This window comes from Neopelma chrysocephalum, unplaced genomic scaffold (genome assembly GCF_003984885.1).
Source record: "Neopelma chrysocephalum unplaced genomic scaffold, ASM398488v2 Primary Assembly neopelma1_61b, whole genome shotgun sequence".
NCBI classification, from domain to species: Eukaryota; Metazoa; Chordata; class Aves; order Passeriformes; family Pipridae; genus Neopelma; species Neopelma chrysocephalum.
Window position 1 is genome coordinate 2564112 of NW_020897717.1, and position 17513 is coordinate 2581624.

General features: G+C 40.3%; 1 protein-coding gene across 4 annotated transcripts in view; it reads right to left on the reverse strand.

Annotated features, from left to right (window-relative positions):
• Positions 1–17513, reverse strand: part of LRFN2 (leucine rich repeat and fibronectin type III domain containing 2) — a 157183-nt gene that overhangs the window by 21422 nt on the left and 118248 nt on the right. The window lies entirely within an intron of this gene.

Below are 17513 nucleotides of genomic sequence, written 5' to 3' on the forward strand. Positions count from 1 at the left end.
GTAAGGATAAAGAGCCAGTCAAATCATAAAACACAGACTCAAATGATTTATCTAGCAGAAACATTAAAAGAAAAAAAACCTATGCACAGAAAAGTCAATAGTCATAGATATCATAGTTACACTAGTTAGCAAAAAGTCTCACAAAACCTCAAGCTTGATAATTCTGTATAGAAAATAAGAGTGAAGAAATTTAAGCCTGGCCATGAATTAAATCACAAGTGGGTGAAGAGGATCCAGACAAGAGGTCTGTTGTGACTTTACTCAACTCTTGATTTGTGGGAAAATTCAGAGGGGAACAGAATGAAAAGAAAAAAGGAATCCATTAAGCAAAATTACGTGCAATTCTTATTTGGGAATGGAAAGGAGGAGTAAGAATAAAGAAGTCTTTTTCCCCTCAAATTGATCCCTATGCCTTCATGTACCTTTCTATGTGTACACATGTCACCCTTTTCAGATTGTATCTTCCATCTTCATTCCTCTGCCTTTAGCTAAATGTTGTGCAGCTTTCTGCCTTTTTGAACTGTCATTAAAACTACATGTAAGAGACGGCACTGCGGATAAACAGCAATGTGTGTCACCTGGTAAGCTGTGCTGTCACTGCCAGCAAAAAGCCAAACATCACACACTCAAAATTGAGCAAAACATCTGAGAGTATGTAAGAGGGGCTTATTGTTTCACCTAAGTACAAACTGTAGTGGGAAGGGTGCAGTTAGGCTGGGACAAGTGTGGTGTCTATTGCTACTGTTGGAGAAAGGCTGACAAATGTGATGTCTCCCAGGACAGGAATTTCAGCTGGAGGTTTTCAACTCCTGCAGCTGCAATTGTGTGAGGCAGAGCTGTTCAGTTTATGTCTGGCAGATGGACTCATTACCTGTGTCAAACAATCCCCTCTCTGGTGGAGTTTGTGTAAAGTGCAAAAGTGTTTTGCATTAGTTGGATGTCTCTTGAACCACATGTTTAAAGCTCTTACAGGCACTAGCACTAGATCCATCTTGTAAAACCTTGCTATTTTGACAGCAAAGTTGATTGGATTTCTCAAATGAAACATAATTTTCATGTTAAAATAGGGGTTTCTGCTAGACAAATTTTTTCTTGTCTCTTGTAAGAAAAATGAAAATGAAAACTATAGCTGTGGAGAGCCACAATGCTCTTCCATTCCCTGGCACCTGTGAGGGGAGCTCTACTTCTAGCCTTTGCTCTGCCCCTCCACCCTGTCCTCTGCTCCTTTCCCACTCACCCACAGATGACCACCCCTTCTTCTTGTATACCCCGAGCATCCCTTTGCCACTGCAGGGGCTGAAAGCAGGGACAATAGTGGGGGGAAAGAGGCACTCTGTGGTGAGGGTAGACAAAGCAAAGTGAATGTGATGAATTTAGGGAGCTTTGCTTCCAGGAAGTGACTCCTCAAGGGACATGATGTATGGTGGGGATGGGGCTGTCATTCCCAAAGCCATAACATCCAAAAAGAGATCGATGCCAACATTTCCATATTTCCAAATGAAATACTTCTAAAGGATTTTGTGGGGGTCTTTTTGTTGTTGTTTTTTGTTTGTTTTTTTTTTTGTAAGCAAACAAAACAACTGTTATGGAGAATTTTCAGTCTGATTCTTGACAGAAACAGATGTTGCAATATTGGAATTTCCCATGGGACAGATATTCCAGTGTTTGTTCCATTTTAAACAGGGCTAGAAAATAAAACTGAGTTGATATATGGTTTGCATCTTCATAACCATTGCAGAGGCAGATGTTGGAGGGTGTGCTAGACAGATGTTGCATGCTACTGCATAGACTGAAAGACCAATTACCATTGATCTGAGTTTTTTTTTTTTTAATCAGTTTTTAAATCTGCACCTTGTTCGATGTAAGGAACTGTCAATTACATCATGGTTCTGTCCCATTATATGCCAGATTAACATTTGCTTTGTGTAAACTGAGGCATTGGCTTAAAAAATTCCCCAAGATAACACTTTTTCTTTGGGAACTAGTAAATATGACCTGATTTGGACAATGGCAGAAGCCAGGAAAACACTTGTAGATCATGTACTTAGGGACCTTAAGGAGGAAGAAGCACTCTTCTTCTATGATTTTTCCTGGACTTCCTTTACTACCTTAAAACTATGGAACGTTTCTGGACTGAAATCATGTAAGGAGGATAGAAAACAGGTTTTAACCTAGTGCAGACATATACAGTTCCTCTAACTGATGGACATGAAGCTCAGCAAGTATGTTAACCCAGGTGTAACTGAGAAGATATGGGGACCAGCAAACTGTCAGGATGTGTGTCCCCATGATCAACAGAGCTGGAAAATTGTCAGTACCATGTAGCTGTAAGGTCACAGATCAGCCACCTTGAGCTAAAGAGTGATTCTGAACAAGTTCATAGTAAATGCAGGTTCATAAATGTTTTGTCAAAACCCTGGCCTTGTTACTGTGACTAGCCATATTCAGGGGGTGCCAAGAAAGAAGAAAATTAACTACGACAAAATTCCACATACCCACATTGAAAGGAGTAAGACAGTAAAAAGTCTAAGACTTTGCTTAATACCTTCTTTGATAGTTGAACAACATCTAGTGGCTCTAAATGGATAGCTACAAAACAGCAAGGAATGGAGAAGTGTCATCACTACATGGTGATACGAACCTGGACAGGAAGTTGTAGGACTTCTCTGGAATTTGGCACCACGGGAGAAAACACACATTGCAATTCCATGTTGCAGCAACATAAACTTTACCACTACGTGTGCTAATCTTGACAAGGAGGAGCTCTCCTTGCCTGTTTCCTTGTGCTACTCCTTGACTTTGGGTTTTTCAAGAAAGACCAGACATTTTTGATTATATTTACTTGCAAGTTCTAGCTCAGCATTTCAATGAGCACCTACAACTTTGCCTACAGTACCTCTTCCAACAGGAGCAAGATTTATATTCTGACAAGCTAAGCCTGCTAAGGAAATAGGAATGGTTGTTTGGGGTTTCTTTTGAGATGTAAAAGCAAAATTCAAAAAGCCTAATACTTGCAAGATAAAATATTTATTTTAAAGGTGTTAATATGGAGGTTAAAATCGGTTTGGGGTTTTTTTGTCAGAGGAGGGCTTTATCATTATTATTATTTTCTACTCTAAAGCGAAACTATCAGCTAAAGTTTGCAGGAAGTTTTACATCAGTGTGCTAATCTCAGGAGCATGCCATCTCTGCCCTCCTTCTTTTTACTCCACTGGGATAATCAGCGTATTCATAAACCCCAATGAAACTAGTTATTAACACCTGTGTTACCACACAATGAAGTACAAGGAAAATTCTGGGAGGAAACCAGAAAGGATTTGCTCTGAAAAATACTCCAGCTCTGGCATAATTAACTAATTAAACCACAGCCAACATAATTATCTACCATGAGAGTGCCTAAATGGGCAAAAAGAGGAAAGGTGAAACAAAAAAAAAAATTAGGTTTTAGTGAGAAAAAAACCCAAACCCTCCCAAAAAACAAAGAGTTAAAACATCATATGCTTCCATTAGGCAGCGTTTGTATAGCATAAGGTCTTGCCACCTCTTCACCCCACACCAACCTGGTGTTGTACAAAGGTGTAGTACTATGCCCTGAAAAGGGACTACTGCAGTCCCTCAGGCCTTTGTTAATACTCTTCACAGCTCTGAGTCCTGCTCCCAGTGTTTATTTCATCTTTCCCCTTGCAAACAGTTCTTCACCTCATACAAGTTGTTAGTGTCCCCAGAGAAAGAAAAAAGAATTTAAACTGTATAGCTTTGTGTCCTCAATGTGGCTCATCTCCCTAAGCGAATAGTACAAGAACCAGAGGTACTTCTGCACCATTTTTTTCTAACAAAGAGATTGCAGCATTGCTGGTGCCACTGAGAGAGCAGAAGGTCTGTCTGACACCACCAAGAGAAGATGGGATTGTCACTGCTCTCTATTCAGCCAGCAGCTTCTGAAAGCAGCCAGCAGGCTTTATGAGGTTGTGGGCTGGAGGAGCCAGGTTCTGAAGGTGACTCCTTCCCTGGTGCCAATTCCTTCTTCTGCCTGCCCAGGTACTGTCACTTCATTGAAACAGCAACCAGAGGAGGTTGCAAGGAGCAGCTGGTGGAGGGGAGAAGCGGGGGTCCTCTTGGCTCTATTGCCTGCTCAGCTTACGAGAACATTTGGCCTCCCCTCTCCCATTGTCCAACCTTGGCAGCGCTGACAAATTCTCCCCCAGGCCGTGAAACTCCACACAGCAGAAGAAGAGTGGGCGTCAGGCTTGTGTCACATCCTTGCCCCAGAGTAACCAAGCTGAAACTCTGCTTCTGCATACTTAAATGAGCAAGATTCAAGTTCACTTGAACTCTGCTGTACAACGTACATGGAGGCTCTGTGATCACTGCCGTGAATCTTTCTTGTTCTGCACCAGCCTTCTGGAAAAGAGGCACAGGCATCCCCCACCCTCCCAGCACCAGCAGAAGGACTGATTCATCAAGGCTGACTCTCTGAGGCAATCTGCCAGACGACAGAGCTGCTGGTGGGGTGTCTTGATGCTGTCAGCTGCCCATATGTCAGTTGGGCAGCTATTGCCTGTGCAATCCCCACTCAGAAAAATTCAGAGCACAGTTTGGGATATCTACATAAGGGCCAATTCCACAATCTAAGCTGATTAAATAAATGGCTAATTACAAAAAAAAAAAAAAGGACTAGGTTAAGAAAATATCTCTATTTGTTTTCTTGTCAAAATGAAGTAAATTTTGAGGTAATAAATATATTACAAGCTTAGACAAATTCAATGTGATGCAAGGGGAAGGGGAGGGAGGACAGATGGGCAAATTCAGCACAAATTCATACCTAGTGCTGGCTGTCAAACTGTTCATCTCTGCAAATAAACTAATCTGTAAACCAGGAGCAGCTGAACAAAACAGGGTTATGGCATAGCCGTACCTTGCTGTCTTCAGGGATTTTTAAGCTACCCTAAAGCATGGCTGTAGCCATGTTGGGGATGAACCCTTTCTCATCCAAGGATGCCATATTAATTATCTCTCTTTCTTTTTGCCCAGTACTAGTGCATCCACCTCCATCACATGGGTGATTTTGCTTCCACTCCTCCAAAAGTGCCCTATGCCACAGGCTGGAGCCTGTTTCCTTTATGGGCAGAGTCACTTTGTTGGATTCTTATCAAATGTTCTGGGACCTGATATGATCATGCTGTGACTCTGAGACATCAAGAGGGCTGTGGCAATAGGACAGATAAGCCTGCTAACTGGCTGGACTGCTTTTCCCTGCTATGAAAATCAGAACTTTTAATTTTAAACATATGCAATTCTCAATGTCATTATAGTTTCGAGGGTTCTTTAGATTAAGGTACTAGTTTGCTATCCTCAACTAGGACTAGATTACCATTTTCCTTGGCCTTAGTACAGATTATTATGGATTACTGAGTATGTGTCTGTACTGTGCTCATATTAGACTGTAAAACAAGACACATTTGGGGGAAAAGGGTAGTATAACAATGAAATAACCCAAAATATGTTTTCAAAGACATCTATTACCTCCCATTTTCCTTCTTTATGACTGAAACTTTGAGTTACATTTCTCCTGTGCCCTTTAAGAACAAATAGAGGATAAATGACTTCCTTGTACTACAAACTTTCATTGAAAATCTACAAGTAAAGCACTCAAAAAATTTCAGAGCATGAACCTGATTTCTGCCTCAAGTTTTAAGTTCCTCAGCTTGTCTGAATTCCCTTCTTTCATCCTTCCCTAACCAAAGTATTAATACAAATACTACTCCCCTCAACATCCAAATTAAAGCTCCAAAATAGGTTTAAATGAGAAACAAGTGTTGCATTCACCTTGTACTGCATGACCTGAAAAGAGACTTTTGCTCGCTCCAAAAGCATATATTTTGCTCAGAAAATCTGCCTTTTATAGACAAATCCAAAAAATAACCATACTTTTAAGGGCTAAAGCTAATGAGGGCTTCATAATATAATTTATTTAGTCCAGTGTAGTCTTCTTTTTTTTTTTAATTATTTTTCTAGTGGTGTGTCTCTTCCAGTTCTATAATTTTGAGTAATTTCTTTAAGAAAGCAAGCTGCATCATTGCTATTATGTGTTAGGGTTAACCAGATCAATCATTGTATAAAAAAAGGACATTTTCTTCTGAAAACAGCCTGAGCATTCAACCAAAGAGCCTGGTATGAAAGAGGAAGGGTATAACAGGAAATTCAAAGCAAGCAATTAGATAAATGAGTCTGCAGTTACACCAGTGAAATAAGGCACTAAGTTCTGTCTGCGTTTGTAATTTTTACTTATTTTTGCTCTGCCATCCTCCTTGTCCTGTCTCATACATATGATAGATAAAGTAACATATAACCAAATACATATACAATATATAACCAACACATAACCAAATAATTTTTTGCACAACCCTTAGAATAATGTTCACAGTCAGAACTCAACTGATCATCATTGGAAAGACAAGGAGTAACAGAAACCTGCTGCAGGACCCTCCTACCAAGAATCTAGAACATCAGCTTTAAAAGGGGCAAAAAGGCTTTCCCATGACTTCAGATGGGAGCTGTATGGGGTATGGCATCAGAAAGCTGGGGAGGCAGGAGCTGTCAAGGCACCCTCTTTCACCTACCCACAGCCTGGAACCTGCACGTGAGCATGTGGGAACTAAGTTAAGCAGAATGATCTCAAACTGGCAAGGCAAGTTCTAGTAATGCAGTGTTTTAGAACACAATATGGTTTTAAGCTTTTTTATTTATAACTCTATTGCAAAACACCTGTGGATAAAAATAAATCGTCCTCTACTTCAAGCAGTTAGCTTTCAACCATTACTTTTACTATTGGATCACCACAGTTGAAGGAGATTTCTTAGTAGTCTGAATTGCTGGTGTCCCAGTTGAAACAAAGGGTGGAGCGAGGGAAGGCAGGAGGTTCTCGGGTGCAGATTTAGAAAGACTAGGAGGAGTTCTCATGCTCTGTGGTCACTTATACTTTTCCATTCCTCCTAAAAGTACCCAGATGTCAGTAGAGGTGACTCAAAACCAGGAATAGATTAGAGTGGATCTCTGACACCACCTGGAACTCAATGGATCAGCACTAGAGAGACAAGGAGTATTGGGAACCTGCTGTGGGTACCACATAAAGTGAAAACTCGGAGACCAAGTGGAGCATCTTGGGTAGTTAAATGTGCATTACATATACAAATAACATGTTAAAGCTTTGAATATGTTAAAACTTTCCATTTAGAGATCATATTGTTGGCTCACCTGAAGCTTAATCAAAATCTTACTTCAATAGTTCATATTGGCATCAGATTGTAACTTTTTATTTCAATGACAGGTGGGGACAGATATTGACAATTAGGTTCAGAGCATCTGAGAGAGGGGATGTGGCCATTGTTATGGGCAAGCATTAGCTCATCTTCCCCCCCAGGTGAAAATGCTGAGCCTTTAATGAGCTGAATTAATAATTGGTAGCAGAGATAAAACAGGAATACTGCTGTCTTATGCTGAATCACAGAATCAGAAAATCAGAGAATAGTCTAAGTTGGAAGGCACCCACATAGATGGCCCTGCACAAGACAGTCCTAATAATCAGACCATATGCTTTAGAGCATTGTCTAAATTGATTCTGGTTTCCTTTCCAGCTTATGAAAGGCTGTGGTGGGGCTACTTCCCAGCAGCACAACAGGGGCTGAGATGAGAATCGGGCTCTTTGCCTTTGTAATCAGCTCCTGAGGCTGAGCTTGGGGGTAGAACTGCAGCATACAAACTCTCCACATACCTCAATAAATGCTATTTGACAGTAGCTAAACTTTGATGAAAATGAGAATGCCTCCAAGCTGGCAGAAGGTGCTCTCCTGTCCTTCTCTGCTCTGCTGTGGCACTGCAGCATGGTTGGCAGTAACACAAGCACCTTCTCACAAGCCCTCACATACATCTTGCATTCTCATGTAAAGGGACATATCTCCTGTAGGGTTAAATGGCCATTTAGTATTTTGCCTTCCTGTGTCAGTGATCAAGCAAGAAAATAATGGTCTGGGTAGCATCTGCATTATCTACCTCTGCTTCTCATGATCTGGACTTGCTCTGACCAATGGATTCAGCTTCTGTTCAAGCAGCAAGTGGATGATAGTTGGTCACAACAATCTAGGATGACTGTAGGGACATTACTAAGATGTACATCTACTTTTCTTAAAGATATGATTTTTTAAATATTTATTTCATATTTTATATTTCTATTTTCCACTTCATTATCTGGTAATACATATAATTTTTCTATTTTCACTAGATTTTCTTTCTTATTCTTTAAAGATTTCTCATACTGCAAGGGGCAGAGGGAGAAAAAAACAAGCACAAGCAAACAAACAAGCAATAAACAATCCTAAAAAACTCCGTCCTTGTACTTCTCCTGGAAAAAGAAACAAAATAAAAAAAAAGATAGATGAAAATTTTTTCAGCAGACACAAAAACCCTCACAGTCCCAGAATGTGTGCTTCTGTGAAGCAACTTCCTCATTATGTCTGGAGACTTTCAGCAAGCTTGCACTTGCTGAGAGTCCTCTACAAGTCAATGCACATGACTGCTGTAAACCACTCCACATGACCTGAGGTACCAAGTGTCCACATCAAACTTTCCTCTTCTCTGCTCATATAAATTTTGCCTCTCTTTGGGACTGTGACTTCATGTTTTATTTTTACACAGTGACTCTCTCTACCCACTAAATACAAAAGATTAATACATGATAATTAATGTCTTCATGTGATGTCTTTCCTCCCAGTGGTTGTTTTTAGTGTTTAACTCTACAGATGCTTTGACCAAAGCAAAGTTTGTATCCTGCATATAATGTAACTGAAATAGCTCAGCTCACATGTTGAGGCTGAGGAGGGCTCAACTGTGCACCAGCTGTGAGCCATGGAGGAAAGTCATTGCCTAGTGAGGTTAGAGACAGGGGTGGAAGGGAAAAAACTGGATAGAAGAGACAGGTATTTATCTACAAGTCTTCATTTTTCCAAATCATAAGTAAATGTGGATGTCTGGGTCCTTCGGAATAAATGTCTTTTCTAAAGTTACCTGTACTGTGTATTTCTAACTCTCCTCAGAGAGAAAATAACAGAAACACACTTTGCTACAGCATCAGGCTGTTGAGACAATTTGCCCTAACAGCAACAGGGCAGGGCTTCCTCCCTTTTCAGTCATTAGCTGGAAGATCACACAGTAGGCTTTCCTAGCAAGAAGCCCTAGACAGTGGCGTCCTCTCTGATGCACGTACTGGTGCTCAGTGTGGCACTGCTATTTGAGAGAACATCTTTACACGACGTAGATATTACTGAAATTTGCAGCACCTTAGTCATAAAGCACTTTCTTATTGACATGCAGCTGACTAGATGAGTGCACGAGTATATTTATACCACCATGCTGTGGGAAATTCAAGCTCAATTAATTACTTCCTACCTAGGTTAAAGTACCAATAAGTGCAAATGCCGAAGTTATTTTTTCCTCATGAAATGGAGCTGCACAATCACCTGATTGCTAAACTGCAGCCAATATTTAACTGAGAAGTGACAGGATAGCAGGGATCTCTGTTCAACCAGTCTGTGAAGCACTTGCAGTAAAAGGAGCTGTGTAAATGTAAATCATTATTATATTGTTTAAATAATCAAATCCATGGCACCATTGTTTAAATAAACTGGAGGTGTGGAGCCATTTATTCATATTTTACTGCTTAGACTGCCTGCTACATAAAATATATATGGAAAAAATAAGCTTACAGAAACATAAAATACCGATTTTTCCTAGTGCTGAATTTATAAGCTAGGGAGACTATAGTGCGAAAGTAATTCTTAATTTGTTCAGCTGTTTTTATCACTCTTAGTACAAAAAACCACAGAATAAAGCAGACCTAAATCTCTCATAAATCTAACAAGAGTGTCGCACTTCAGATGCATATTTTTAAATGGCTGCATCATTGCTTTAATTCAAAACACAGCCAGAAGGCTCAGGATGACCTGGGAAGTTCTACAAAATACTTGCAGATTTATTCGCTTTTGAAGAAGTAGTGAATGTATGTATTTCATCAATGCCCATCAGCCAAAACTGAGATTTGGTCCCACATCATATAGGGTGCTCTACACATAAAAACCCACAATCTTGCTCCCCAGATGCCTTCGTTGAATTCAAATGTTGCAGTTATGTAATGTTCCATCTTAATCATTCATGACTATCCCTGTTGCTGCAGACCACACAAAAACTTCAAAGCAAGTCTCCCTATTTAGTTACATGGGCCCTGGTTCCATAATATTTTCTAATGTGTTTATCCCTATGAAGCAAGGCAATGCTGTAACCCAGGTTACAGGTGGGAAACTGAGGCCCAAAGATACTGTTTTCTAAATTTTTATGTTTCAGTTCAATCCCTTATTCAAAATGAATGAAACATACCAGTGCCTAAGTTGCACTTATCATAAGTCTGATGCTCTAACACATCTAAACCACTTTTGAGAGTCCAGACTGAGAGGAACAGGTAGAGATTTCTATGACAGACCAGTTTTCCTAGTGTTTGCTCTTTTAACCATAAGACTAAGGACAGACATTGCCTTGAAGACCTTGGTCTTCTTCCATCCCTTTCCCTGTTGAACATTGCTCTTTCTGCATATTTTTCCTTCAAGAAAGAAATGATTTTCAGTTGTGCAAATTGTAACAAACTTCTGGTCTTGGCTAAAAGTGATGAGTACAGTACACATTTTTTGTCACTGGTGTGCGTTTAGAGGTGATTGATATTACAGAAAAGATGAAATAGTGGAAAGACTGCTGCATTAAAACCCACATAGCTGTCTAAGCATACCTAAATTCACCTGGCTCTGGTCTTTGCAAATTGTATTGTACTTTTCTAGAAGAACAGCTACAAATATTTTTTCTTCAGTGATTAACTCACAATGTCAAATGAAGTGCTTGCCTGAGTGGCATTCAGGATCATGGAATCACAGAACGGTTGAGGTTATAAAGAACTGCTGGAGGTCATCTCATTCAACTCCCTTGCTTTAGTTGATTCACCTAGACCCAGTTGCCCAGGACCATGTTCAGATGGCTTTTGAGGATGGAGACTCTACCACCTCTATGACACACCTGTTGCAGTGGTCACTTGCCCTCACAGTAAAAAAATTTCCTGATACTCAGATATGCACTTTCAGATGGTGTCCCTGGCACTGGGCACTGCTAAAAAAGCCTGACTCTATCTTCTCACTCCTTCCTTTCAGATATTTGTACACATTGATAAGTTCCCCCCTGAGCTTTCTCTTCTTCAGGCTGATGAGTCTCAGCCTTTCCTCAAATGTGAGTTACTCCAGTTCCTTAAACATCTTGGTGGCTCTTTGGTGGACTCTCTACAGTATACTTGTGTCTCTCTTGTACTGGGCAGCCCAGAACTGGACACAGTACTTCAGGTGTGGTCTCACCAGTGCTGGGTAGAGCAAAAGAATCCCCTTACTGAAACTTTTGGCAACACTCCTCCTAATGCAGACAAGGATATCATTAGCCTTCTCTATGGCAAAGGCCCATTTCTGGCTCATGTTCAACCTTATGCCCACCAGGACCCCCAGGTTCTTTCCTGCAAAGCTACTTTCTAGCCAGGTGGGCCCTGCGTTATCCAATGCATGGGCTTATTCCTCTTCAGGGGCAGGACTTGGAATTTTCCTTTTACTGAATATCATAGTGTTCTTTTCAGCCCATTTCTCCAACCTGTCAAGGTCCCTCTGGATGTCAGCATGACACTGGTCTATCAGCCACTCCTCACTGTTTTGTGTCACCAGAAAAATTGTGGAGGGTACATTCTGGTACCATCATACAGGTCATTATTGAAGATATTAAATAGTAATAATAATAACGGCCAGTCTTCGCGAACAAAGATTTTGGGAAAGGTCTTTTACCTTTCCAGCCTGCGCAATGGATTTTTTAGGTGAGACACAGCATGCACTGAACTGAGCCCACCCTTTAATCCTAAGGTTCATCTGCCGGGGCCAAGCAAGCTTGGACAATGGCAGTGAGGTCCTCAGGACGTAGGTTAGTTTAGAGTGACCTTCTCATAGATGGATGGCCTCACAGGGCTGACGAGCTCCATCTGCCCAGGGGACCAGGAATCGAACCTGGATCACAGCAGTGAGAGTGCTGTATCCTAACCACTAGGCCACCAGGGGTCCCATATTAAATAGAATTGGATGTTAAATAGGTTGTGGACCATTACTGACTCTTGGGGTATATTGCTAGTTACTGTCCCCAGCTGGAATTCATGCCACTGGTCACAACCCTCCCGGCTCAGCCATCTGGCTTGTTTTAACTCTGCCTCACTGCCCATCCAGCCCATACTTCATCAGCTTCTCTACAAGGATATTATGAGACAGTGTTGGAAGCCTTACTGAAATCAAGGTAATATCTTGCCTTGTCCACCTACCTAGTTTTTTTTTTCGTAAGAAAAGGTTATCAGGTTTGTCAAGCATGAGTTTGTGAATCCATGCTGATAATTCCCAATCATCTATTCTCTTATCCAACATGTTTCTGTAAATGTTCCCAGGATTAGTTTCTCCATCACCTTTCCAGGTGCTGGAGGTGAGGCTGACGAGCCTATAGTTCCCTGGTCCTCCTTCTTGCCTGGTTTGAAGATAGGAATTATATTTGATTGCCTCCAGTCTCAGATATCTTTTCCAAATGCCATTATTGTTCAAAGTAAATGGCCTCTCACTGACGTTAAACCACATCCCTCAACACTTGTGGACACATCTTATCAGTGCCCATGTAGATCTGGTTTGTTGGATCAGAGAAGTATGAACCATGGCTACATGTGCTGGCCAAGGGACCTTATTATGGGACAGTAGTTTAAAAAAATTACTCGCAATTCTCAGAGAACTGTTAATTTCCACTCTAAAAGGCTGTGCCCTCATAACCTGTGTATATGAACAGAAGACACCTGTTGCAGTCCGAAATTCAGATACCAACAGAAAAGGAACTGATAGGATTAGACAGGAAACCTTAGGCCACAGAGGCTGGGGAAAAAAAAATCATCTAAAAGACCAGACAAGATCCATTGACATTCATTTCATGTGGATTGTCCTGATCTCCCCCAGCAGGAAGTAGAGAGACTTTGCATGATGCTATCAGATATCTCATTGTTTTCTCCCTCCCTGTGTAAATCCTTATTTCAGGAAAAGCTGACCACCCTTCCCCAGTATAATCTTGCTTACTGGAAATATCATATCCTTTTTCCCCCGAATCTAAAAACTGGATCCGAGAAATATAAATCCATTTTTCCTCTTATGTCACCCCATTACTGGAAATGTTAATAGATTGTGGAATCGCCTGTTTGGAATAACCCTGCCTCCTCATTAACATGGAAGCCCCCAAGACCCTTAAATGGCACTTGTGTGTTCAACAAATCGTTCCAGTTCTTGCCCCCATAGCTGGGATCGTGATAGCTTTATTAGACTGTTACAGACACCTGCTGGACATGAGGAGGTTTTGTAACATTACCAGCAATTTCCATTTTCTCCATCTGGGTTTGAACACCATGAAAATGAACAGGACAATTAAGGAGAGTGAAAAGGAAATTTAGAATCAATAAGCAACAAAAATCAGAAAAGAGAAAGAATGCAAATTAAAACAAAACAAAAAAACCAAAACAAAACAACCCCCCCAAAAAAACCAAAACCAACCAACCAAACAAACAAAAAATAAGAAAAACAAGTAGAAAAAAAAACCAAAAAAAACAAACAAACAATCAAAAAAACCATACAAAAAACATAACAAGCTTTTCTCTCACTCTTCCTAGAAAGAGAGGAATCCTAGGTCTGTTCCAGGTGAAACAATATTATCTTGACAGTAGGATTAGAAAAAACAGAGCAAGGACTAGTCAGAGAGAAAGAAAGAGTCCACTGGGAGCACACATATAAAGTGATGATGTTTGCCTGTGTGGGACACACATCTCTTGCACAGGCCCCTGTTGCAGGATCTTTTTCAGTAGGAGCAGAGGTCAAGGCACAAAAGAAGTTCTGAGATACCACTAAGAGCTAAGTGCATGCTCCACTAAATAGAGAATGTTCCCTTCTCCTAATGATGTGGTAAAGATAATACAGCATGTCACCTCTGGGCAGCCTCAGGCTATAGATTTGGTGTCCATGTTAGGGTAGCTGTTGTCTTTGTAATTTCACATTGACCAAGCTGCCTCTGGGATGTGCACAAGCTATGACTCTCTTGCTCTAGCTTCTCCTTCACTCTCTGGTAAACCCTGTGGAACAGAGTTTTGATCCAGGACCTGCTCATTAGATCAGTATCAGAAACATGCATTCTAAATGCATTGAAAGTCATCAAAACAGGCTACTAGCTTCAGCAAAGGCCCTGAGATAGCAAATACAAGTGAAGGTCAGATGGGGAAGCAGACAAAGAATGCTCCTCCTGCTAATTGTCATTCTAATGGCACCGGTATATCCAAAGCCAAACTTCAGATTTTGGTACAATTTCAGCTTCGTGTGAGCAGGATGCCCAACAGCGAACACTTGCCACTATCTCCCAAACCTTGAATTCTCACGGAGCCATTGTCCCCTTTGCACCAACTGCAGCTCTGGTGGAAGACCACAGTTGGGACAGAACGGGGAATCGCACTGGTGTCTTGGGTAATGATCAGGACAGATGGGGCTCATATCAGTAGGTAGGGGAGGACTTCTGCTTTCATTCTTTCACTATAAGTACATTGTTCATGAAAAATTTTTAGCAGAGAATGCGGCAAATTTCTTTCTTTTGTGCATATGTTTCTTACTAGCAGGATTCCTTCAAGCTGAGCATAGACAATGTGTCTCAGTCCTGATATACTGACTATCTTAGCATATATTAAGTGCTCATCATTTTAACAGCTAAGCAGTGTCACGTCCCATTTAGCACATACACAGCATTTTATAGAGCAGAGCACTGTAGAAATCCTTTTCCCTTAGGTTTTTCTACACGCTCATTGCAGTGATATGCATCGGACCACTTAAAGCAAAACAGATTTAGTTAATTAACTCTAAGGGACTGAGTGGTTCCCTGACTGGAAGTTGTAAGAACTGGTTTTGATATTATGAGTACCATTGATTAACTCTCAGATGCTGGACAATCACTTCATCTTTCTATGCTTCATTTTTCCCTGGTACAAAATGCAGAGAAATAAAATTTGTTTTCTTTGGTGAAGTGCTTTTGAGAGCTGTGAATGAAAAGAGTTATGCATCATCAATGAATCATCAAAAAGGCCTGATGGGAGATTTACAGAAATAGCACTTTCCTCACTGCTTCTGAAAAACTGAGCCACAAACAAGTAAAGAAACAAAGGGCCAAATCCTTACTGAGAGGCAGCATTGGAGACGGGATAAAAATTTAGAGTTGCCTGACACTTTGACAGCCACTTGTTCCTCTAGACCAGGCTGGCAAGATAGGATCTTTCTGTCATTTCTGTCCATGACACCAAATTCTCATCCTCCCAACTACTAGACAGCATGTCTTCCCTTCTGCATTGTTTGGTTTTTTTATCTGGCCATCCTCCTCCTCAGAAAGCAGACAGGTGCAACCACTTCCAACACCTGACAACTCCTGCAAGCTTCTCTTTCTGGTTGCAGGGATATTCCTGTACACTGGGCCAAATTCACTATACAACAAACATATGACTATACACATCCTTCAGAGTACTTTTCAGCCTTACAGATGTTAAACACTGGTGAGTTTTTGCCAAAAGCATGGCCTTGGGAAAAAAATGGAACTGGCATGTTTTCTTTCATTCTAATTATAATTCTCTATCATTATCTAGTTTTATCTTATCCTTTCATTCTACTTAACGCCATATAGTTGCAAGTCCTAAAGTTAACACACAGGTCCACTGTTCTGCTCTTCCACTTTGCTCTGTAGCCAGAGCAAAGCAAATAATGTCCACTTGTTAATTGATTTGATTGTTTCAGCATGTTTTTCTAACTGAGGAATGGAAGTGGACAGAACTGAATTTCCTTAGATTACTTCAGTATTTTTAATAAATATCCTTTAAAAAATTGTTCTTTGGACTTGATGGTCAATATTCTTAATTTTGACAATGAATGAGTGAGCATGGAGTAGCTAAATAGATTATCTTATTCTTTCTGTTCTACAAGTGAATCAGATAAAAGTACTGCACAGACATTTGTCTATGTCAAATAAACATTCAGCTATCAAGAAACTTTAAAATTAGATTTTATTGTAAGAGAAGGGGGAGGGAAAAATGACATATGAACATTTACTACCTCTTATTTTGAGGCAGTACAATTATATTTTCTCATGGTAAAGAAAATTATACTATGGTAAAGAGGAAAATAACAAGGCCTGTTGTGGGATCTGGAGGCTGGGTACCGTGACTTGATGTGTGCCTCAGCTCTCCCCGATAGGCTGTAGGAGAAGGACAGAGTAGCTAGCAGGTAATAACAGCAAGCCTACAGCAGAAGTCAATGGCTTTGACCGTGTTTTGGCCACAGTTTATACTCAAATTAGAGTAAAACCCTAAAACCCATTATTCCTCTACCAAATCCAATTTTTCTTCAGTGCTTCAGGATGCTTGGTGTGTTTGGTTCTACTTTTCCATGAGATTCTGACTTCTGCTGGTAGCTCACATACAGCCAAAGAGAGACTTCAGTTCAATGCATCTGATAGTGCTTCCTTTGCAATTAAAAGGAAGGAAAGGGTGGTTTCCAGGGATTCATCACTAGCATGAAGATATTATGTCAATCATTCTTACAATATAGATGGAAAAAACAGTAATGCTGTTTTCCTGTACTGTTCCTACACATTTTTAATCCCTAAAATTTATTATTGCTTCACTGCAAGAGCAACTCTTGCTTTACATCATTAAAAGTCAGAAGAGTTATAGAACTGGAGGAACATAAGGAACATTTAGGACTTGTGTCTGAAATTATATCTATCTCTTCTTGCATTTAATATTGTATAAAACATTAATACAAAGTTGTCAGCCATTACAGTTGTGTAAAACAGTTTTTAGTGAAGTAAAAAATGAGGTCTTTTTATACAGGTGAAAAATCTCCTGTTAACAACCCCAGATCTTAAATCACAGAGTAATTAGAGTCTGTGTTATGGGTAGACAGCATAAACTTCCTCCCACATCGCTTCCTCTCTCAGTAGTGTGTTTCAATCCCACCTACAGGAGGTGGAAAGGGAAATTTCTGACTTCTAGTCTTCAAGTATTCCTTTCTTTGTTATGCCTAGTAAGGAGTCTACTTACTTCAGTACTATTTTTTCTTTAATTGGAAATTTCACTGAAAAAAGCTGTTGTTAGAGAATGAATACTACAGAAATTTGTAATGTATTACTTTGGCAGAAAAGAGATGAACAGACAACACGCAAACTGATAGATAGAATTTAAATTTATCAGACACTACTAATGCGGTGCTATCTCATTTCAAAGTCAAATCAGTGACCTAACACTAAAAGACTCTATATGCTGATTTCTGCCCCCTTGCCATCATCAGAGGACCAAACAA